Source organism: Sceloporus occidentalis, unplaced genomic scaffold (assembly GCF_023333645.1).
Source record: "Sceloporus occidentalis isolate IW3139 unplaced genomic scaffold, rSceOcc1.0.p SCAF_1, whole genome shotgun sequence".
NCBI lineage: Eukaryota > Metazoa > Chordata > Lepidosauria > Squamata > Phrynosomatidae > Sceloporus > Sceloporus occidentalis.
The window spans coordinates 153,449,913-153,458,406 of NW_028316981.1; positions in this window are offsets into that span (position 1 = coordinate 153,449,913).

An 8,494-nucleotide genomic window follows, 5' to 3' on the forward strand; every position below is an offset into this window, starting at 1 on the left:
TTACCAAAGCAGAAGAACAGCAACAATGAAAGTTGACAGACCAAAGTTAACAATGAGCCACCCTTTGGATTCACGCATTGCCACTGCTGCCACCAGAGCAGATGACCACCACCCAGATGAATCTCCCACTGGTTATTTCTTCTGTGCTTAGCTTTCAGGGGCTATTTCTTTTGCCTGGTTTCCTGGGATCCTTGTTCCCAAAGCACTATGGAATGGGCATCTTAGAAAGATGCTAGTACATGACTGAAAGCATAGTTGGTGTGACACATACACACATGGCTGTCTCCTCTTGTGATGCTGGTGGAACTATCCTGGTAGAGCTTCCTGCTCTGTTAGGACTGTATGGGATCTTGGCCTATCAGTTTGCACTGACAGGTCAATTAAATATGCTACAAATGGATATTGGTTTTATACCAGATCAATTGTAAGGAATTAGATAGGTGCTGATAACTCTCCAGAAGAGTTCCCTACTCATCAGAGCATGCAAAGTTACTTTTCAAAAGTAAGTTCTTACAGTCAGTAGTGAAAGGTTCTAAAGAAGTAATGGGTTGTCATTATACTTATAATTTTAAGTGCTTTTTTGTTAATTAAACAGTTACTTTTTGTTGCTTAATGAAATAATTACTTTTAGTTGAATAGTTTTTTGAACAGCATGACATACAGCAGAAGCCAACCTTTGAAGCTTGTCTTATTCCTCCTCTACTATTTAGTGAGGCCTCATCCCATAGTTATAAAAGAAATTACATCACAGAAGCAGTGACATTAATCCCTCTTAGGTTATAATAATAATATAATGTTGTTACATTGAGCTGTTGGGATAACAAATTAATTACAATCAGCTACTTATTTGTTAGCTGGAATGACTGGGAAATAACTAGTTATTTGTAACTGGTTACTTCCAAGCACTGCCATCACTCCATTTTACAGAACTATAGCTCTCAGCATTCCCTGGCATAACACAGGTTGGAATCCTGTTGGACAGTTCTTAGAATCATAGAATAGAATCATAGAATAATAGAGTTGAAAGAGACAGCAAGGGTCATCCAGTCCAACCCCCTGCCATGCAGGAAATCCAAATCAAAGCATCCTCGACAGATGGCCATCCAGCCTCTGTTTAAAGACCTCTAAGGAAGGAGACTCCACTACACTCTGAGGGAGTGTGTTCCACTCTCGAACAGCCCTTACTGTCAGGAAGTTCTTCCTAATGTTGAGATGGAATCTCTTTTGCATAGAGTTATGAATGTTTTATATTCACAATACTTACCTAGCCCATAGTTTGGGGGCAGCATAGGGACTGTGAAAGTTCTCAATCTCCACCTACCAGGAAACAGCTACTGGAATTGATGGGGGTCGCTTCCCCTGTCATTCAAAAGCAGCTGGTTGATGGTCTCACTCCCCTTGTGCAAGTGATCTTGGGCACCAGGGGGGAATTGTGACAAGGACCCCACTTCTGCCTGTTGAAATGGAGATTGCTTCCAGCAAGGCTAGGACTGTCAGTCAGCTGCTTCTCAATCTGCAATGGGAACAGACTGTCCATCTCAGTGACTGCTTCCTGGTAGATGGGAGTCACTGTGTAATATCATAACTATAGTGTTTCACAGAATCATAGAATCATAGAATTGTAGAGTTGGAAGAGATCATTGTAAATGCAGACCAAACAATAGAGAAAGCAGTGTCAATAAGCATTTTTGTTAACAGAGAGCTGAAAGCATTTGTGAGTTGGCATTAAAGGCCCATGATATAGAACCAGTCTAGAGCAACAATTAAAGGTTGTCTAGAGTTACTCCATTCCACATTTCCAGATCAATTTAAACTGATTTCATGTGTATGTGACTTGGGTAACTGCATAAGAAAAAAAAAAAAGATTGACTGGACTAATCCTGTATCAAGGCCATGTAAAAACAGTAAATCAAAATTAAAGCAAGATATTAGTGTGTTTGGCCAGTATTTATCATATGACATTGTGTCTAATCAGCTGCTGCTTTGCATTTCCTTTGTTTCCATAGTGCACCTTTTCCTTAATGGGGAAAACCCATCAACAGGCTTCTAATATTGCTAGTCCTATTCCATTAGTCCCCCTTGTGTGATAGGTCGCTTCCATAATAGCAATGATAGCAGTCATATAGTATTGGAGCTGGAGGCTGATTCCCCTCCTTTCCCCCTTCCCTCACACTATTCCCAAGCAGGCCAGGTTTTACTTCTTTTACTCTGTGCCATTTAGTTTTTTAATTTTTATTTTACTGTGATTGCATAATTATAGCAAAAATAAAAATGAAAAAAATTGAAAGGAGTGGAATAAAACCAGCCTCAGCAAAGGCATGCATGGGTTGAAAGGCACGGAAGGTAGTGTTACAGAGGCAGTGTGCAAGGGACCATGGATTGCCAAAGCAGAACATTCATGTGAATTGCAGAGAAGTGTGATACTGAACGTTTCAAACCAGTTTGTTCCCATTTGCTACAGTAATGTGATTGTTGCAAGAAAAAAATAAGATGCAATTAAGTCCCATAAGAGAGCCTCAGGAGGAGGCTTTAAAAGAAAGATGTTTGGTTTCTGTGGACACAAGTGCACATTTCACAATTAATTTTGCTAGTGAGCCTCAGCTAGAGTAGCCCCATTCAATCATTTGTTCAATGGTGAGTCAACACTTACATAATTTCCATTGATTCAATGAGTCTACTGTAGTTACAAGCACCAATAGGATTCAGGTCACTCTTTTCAATCACAGTGTGTGCTTGGCAGCACTGGAAATGTCATATTTGCAGGCTAAAGACTTGCACTTCACGACAGACAAGCAGACACCATGCCCAAATCAGTTGTCACCACCTCTATGTATATTTATGGATTGTTAACAAGCTGGAAACAATACTCTCTCTTTGTAGCTGTATGTTGCACTTTCCTGGAATGTCTTACCCTCAGGAAGACTAAGGCAGAGTTTGGAGACATTATTTGTTGGGATTGCAGCTCCCAGAATGCCACTGCTGGTATGGACAGTGTCCATGTTTGCTGGGGGATCCTGGGAGCTAAAGTAAAAAAAAACGTAATTTTTCCAACCTCTGGGCAAAGGCAAGGCTTAATTTGAGCCATTGATGATCACTGTAACTCATCCTTGGACATGGTTGTGGTGATGTCTGTAGATGATTTAATGTTATCCAAGTTTCTGCACAATGTCCTGCATTCTGTAGCAGTTTGCTACCATTTTCATGACTCACAAAGACTGAAGTGTGGTTGAAATGTACATGTGTGATATATTAGAATTTTAAAAAGTTTAGATTTTTACAATGTGGCTTCTGGTACAGCTAAGCTGCTTAAATTAAATTGCATGAAAGGAGCCTTTCAGAATGTGCTTATGTGTTGCTTTCTTTTTAATGGTTATGTTTTTGACAACCTTTAATTGTATTTTTAGATTAGTCAAATTTTACATTTTGTATGATGTGAATTTTTATCTGTTTTAACCTTTGTGAGCCACTTTGAATCCTAGATTGAGAAAAGGGCAGGCTATAAATAAATACAACAATAACATTTTCATGTTTTTCGATTCTTCCTTCTCTCATTCCCCAGTTGACTGTAGAAGTAGCTTTGGTCAGATTTGTATATGGATGAGGGGGATAATACCAAAGGCAAGTGTAGCCTGTGGCTGCCATGATCTGTCTTTTTGCTGCCAGTTGTATCAATTTAGCATGGGGGGGGGGGTCATCTGATCCCATAAATTTTGCTCAGGTATGTCTTGTTGTTGTTAACTTCTTCCAAGTCAACTTCAACTTTTGGTGACCCTATGAATGAGAGACCTACAAGTCCTCCTATCATTAATAGCCCTGCTCAAGTCCTGCAAACTCAGGGCTGTGGCATCCTTGATAGAGTCTGTCTATCCATAACGTGGTGTTCCTCTTTTTGTACTGTCTTTTGCCTTACCAAGCATTATTGTCTTTTCTAGGGAGTCATCATGACTTCCCATGATATGGCCAAAGTCTCTGTTTAGTCATCTTAGCTTTTAGGGGGAGTTCAGGCTTGATTTGTTCTAGGACCCACGTATTTTTCTTTTTACAGTCCATGTATTCACAAAACTATTTTCCAGCATCACATGTCAAATGAATTGATTTTCTTCCTTGCAATTCCTATCAATAAATTACATTTCAATAATTTACAGTTTGCACCAAAGCAATTTTTAAAAGTGTGTGCCAAGATTCTGTACAGGAGACATAGCTTCAATATTGTAGCTACACTTGATCTTTTGAGCTGGCCCCTGAAATCCACCTTAAAAGTCACTTAGTGGTCCTGAGCTATGGAGTGCTGCAGTCAGGGGAGTTTCTAGGTGGTGCAGTGAGTGCAGACCACACCAGGTGAAACCTCAGAACAGGCTATCTCCTGGTGTGCTTATGGAGAGAGATTGTCTTTCAGAGTGTATACCACACTTTTCCAGTGGTAGACTGGGGAGTTATTCAGATGGTGAAAATAATCATGATGAATCCAGGTTGAATCTCCATTGTTCACATGCAACCTGAATGAACCCAATTTAGATTTGGGGGGGGGGCTGCCAACCCCCCCCCCTCTTAATCCAGGACAATCGATATCAGGTGTCCCTCCTAATTTTTTTTTTTTATATATATAAAAGATCCGCCTTGTTGGAAGTGTGAATAATGAATGTGAATAGACTCAAACAGACCAAGGATAAAACTCTGAATGCCTTGAACATGTTCCAAATGCATTCACATCGTCAACTCCATCTTTATTCAAATGCTTGCATGTGTGAGCAATGGAACTTGCAGAGATGTGCATCAATGAGGTTCTACAGTGTGATTAATAAACCTGGAATGCGTAAGTGATATGATTCATATTGTTGTGCTAAAAAAATGATGTCTGAATGACTCCTGGAGACTGAGGGTCCTGGAAAGGACCCAGTACAACCAACAAGAGGCAGCAAAGAAGCCAGCCAGGATGCTGTCAGCATGCCCCAGTGGACTCCTGGAAGCCACCATGTCACTGAATGGTGCTTGGAGCACTTCAGGAGTTACAAATAAGGCAGGTGGACCAGAATGACTTGGATCGTCCCTTCTGTTGTCCCACTCCATCTCTCCATCAGTTGCAAGTAAGTTGTCTTTTCTTCCTCAATGCCCCAAGCTACTCCTGTGGGACCATTGGCTTGGCTGGGGATATGCCAGGCAGCCAGGGGGGTGACAGTATAAATTACTGCACTGGGGTGATACCAATCCATAAAATTATACTAAAAGAACATCTCCTTCCAGTGCTTCATTTTTAAACATTGTTACTGCAACATATTAGCAACTGGGGGTGAACTGCCTTGTAACAGATCAAATATATTTTCTAATCAAAGTGTCCACCCCATATCAGTTTACAAATATGGGAACTTCAAAAAACTACCTCTATTCCTTCTACTCTTCTTTATGATGATTGTTTCTCTTACCTCCAGTTTGCTTGCACTGTAAACTGAATTCAACCATCTTTGTTTTCTGGGCCAGACAGATGTTTTTATTTTAAAAGGGAGACATGCAACTGAGCAGCAATAAAACTGGAGGAGTGGGCAGGGAATTAAGCAATAGGGATTTAATCCATTTGACCATCTCTGGAGAAGGGGATATTTTAACAGCTAATAGCATTAAGTCCTCCTAAATAACCCCATTTCCTCAATCGCGTAACTATGTACTGTAGCCCTCAGCATAAAGAGTCCCATTGAAAGAGTCAGCAGGCTCAGCTGTGAAATTTGGATATTTCCTTTCATGTCATTGGATTAATTAAAGATCATGTGGGATCATGAACTATTTTTCCATTCGACTGGATGAATAATGCTGAAATATGATCAAAGGGAATAATCTTGCTCTGATGGCTGCCGATCAAATCACAGAATGGTTTTCAGGCCCTTGCTTGGGTTTCATTGTCATCCAGAACTGTTGAGCTGGAACACACAGCTGGGAGTAAGTGTATCCTTCAAATTGCCTTTTGGTTGCTGTTCAGGGCTTCAGGCCACATAATTTGGCTTTCTTAAATTATTCACTCTGGATGGGCAAGTTTCAGAGGTCCTCTCCTGCATTTATCCTTTTCTTTAAGACATCAAAAGGATGATAAATTCTTGGAAGCTCTAGGTATTGTAAAGAAAAAGCTATGTCCATACATTACATTTCAAAGATGTGTGTATGTGTGAATATGGCAAAGGCATCTTCTTGAATTGTTAATGGAGTTAAAATTTTATTACAGCCATCCCTCCTTATCTATGGATTTTTTATACACAGCTTCAAGCGTCCACAGTTTGAAAATATTTTTAAAATACATACATTCCCAAAAGCAAACCTTGGTTTTGCCATTTTATACAAGGAACATCATCTTGATGTATTGTATTGCTTTGTATTGTGATATATGTCACATAACTGGCATTGTGTGAACCGCTTTGATCAGATGGAAAAGCGGTATATAAATAAAAGTTTTATTATTATTTTATTATTATCTTACCGTACCACTGCATTTAATGGGGCTTGAGTATCTACAGTACCACAGATTTTGGGTGGTCCTTGAACCAAACTCCAGTAGATAGAAAGGGCCCACTGTACCTGTCCTCTATGGTTCCTTGTCTCTAGTCCTCACATGGCCAATAATGGGAGTGGCCTCTGCCTGCATTGAAATCCCTCAGCACCATCTCTAACTGACAACATCTGACAGAATGTAGGTCTGGGCTCTAAGATCATTACCATTTTTACTCTTTATGATTTTTAACAACTTTGCATAATGAAGAAGTCAGTGAAGCTTCAAAAGCCGGTAAAATGTATTTTACGTTTTGGAGTTGGCCCAAAAGTGGTATCACTGTTTGTGGATTTTGCATGTTGTTGTCTAATACTAGACCGAGCCTCCTAGTGGTGGCAATGTCTGTCATTGGAGAGAATGAGGCAAACTCCTCTGGTTAAAAGTGCTGGATATCAAGAAAGAGCAGTAAATTGTTAATTATTTAATTGGTAGTTATTATATGTGGCATAATGGTTTGAGTGTTGAACTGTGACTCTGGAGGAAAGGATACGATTCCCAGGTTGGCCATGAAACCCACTGGGTGGCCTTGAGCAAGTCACATGCTCTCAGCCTCAGGGGAAGGCAATGGCAAACCTCCTCTGAACAAATCTTGTCCCCCCAAAAAACCCATTATAGGTTTGCCTTAGGATCACCATAAGTAGAAAATGACTTGAAGGCACATAACAGCAAACAAATATACATTTTTACTGCCAAGGGAGAGATGGGTAGATAAGTGCTTGTGGGATAGGGTTACCATATCTCAAGGCCTCCCATTTTTATGGGTCATCTCTAGGTCATAAATTCTCCAGTTTTGATGAGCTCAGCTTCAGGGACTGTGTGCAAATCTTCAGCTCACCTAGAAAAACAGCAGCTTGTTATACTATGCAAGAGTTCATTGATAATTGCTTCAGCCTGCAAAGAGAGTCTATATATTCATTGTATATACTTATGTTTAAGTCTATAAATTTTAGTTGAAATATTAACCTAAAAAACCTGAATTGACCTATCCATGGATACACTGTACTTTAATTCTTATTTTTAAAAAAGAACCATCCCCAGGTGAAAGGCAAGAGCGTAATCTGTTCTGGAATCACTGGCCTGTTACAGACTGCCAAAATAAAGCTGCTTCGGGTCTCTTTGGAGGTATGCTGTTTAAATGATGCATGCATCCTAAGAATCCGGAAGCTGCACCAAAGCTACACTGCAGTGCTTAGGAATGGAGTGTGGCTTTGGTGCGACCTCCGGACTCTTAGGACCCAGGCATCATTTAAATAGCATACCTCCACAGAGACCCGAAGCAGCTTTATTTTGGCAGTCTGTAACAGGCCACTGATGGCACCCTCACTACTCTCTTATCCATCCAGCCTTTGAGGCTGAGCACAAACAGTTATGCCTGGTGGAATTTTGTAAGTTCTTTGGCATTATTTTCTTTTGCTTGATCTCTTCATTACACGTGTTTTGTGTGTGTGGCTCTGTGTGTGTGTGTGTTGATTATTTCCTTAACAAAAATACAAAACTCTATTTGAATTTGCCTCTGGAGTTCTGTGTGATTTTGACGTGGTATAAACAAGGTTGGTCCCAAGGCTGCTGTTGCCCTGGCCAAAATATTATTTACTTGATATGATAAACTTCCCCTAAAATATATTAATTTGTGGGTGCCCTCCCGGGACCCCCAGCATTTTGGGTAACAGTTCTGGGCACCTCAATATAAGAAGGATGTGGAGAAGCTGGAGTGTGTCAAGAGGAAGGCAACCAAAATAGTGAAAGGTCTGGAAGCCATGCCCTAGGAGGAGCGACTTAGGGAGTTGGGAATGTTTAGACTGATGAAAAGAAGATTATGAGGGGACATGATATTCATGTTTAAATATCTGAAAGGTTGTCATAGCTAAGAGGGACCAGGCTTGTTTTCCAAAGCTCCAGAGACTAGGATGCGGAGCAATGGATTCAAATGACAGCAAAAGAGATTCCACCAAAATCTCAGGACAA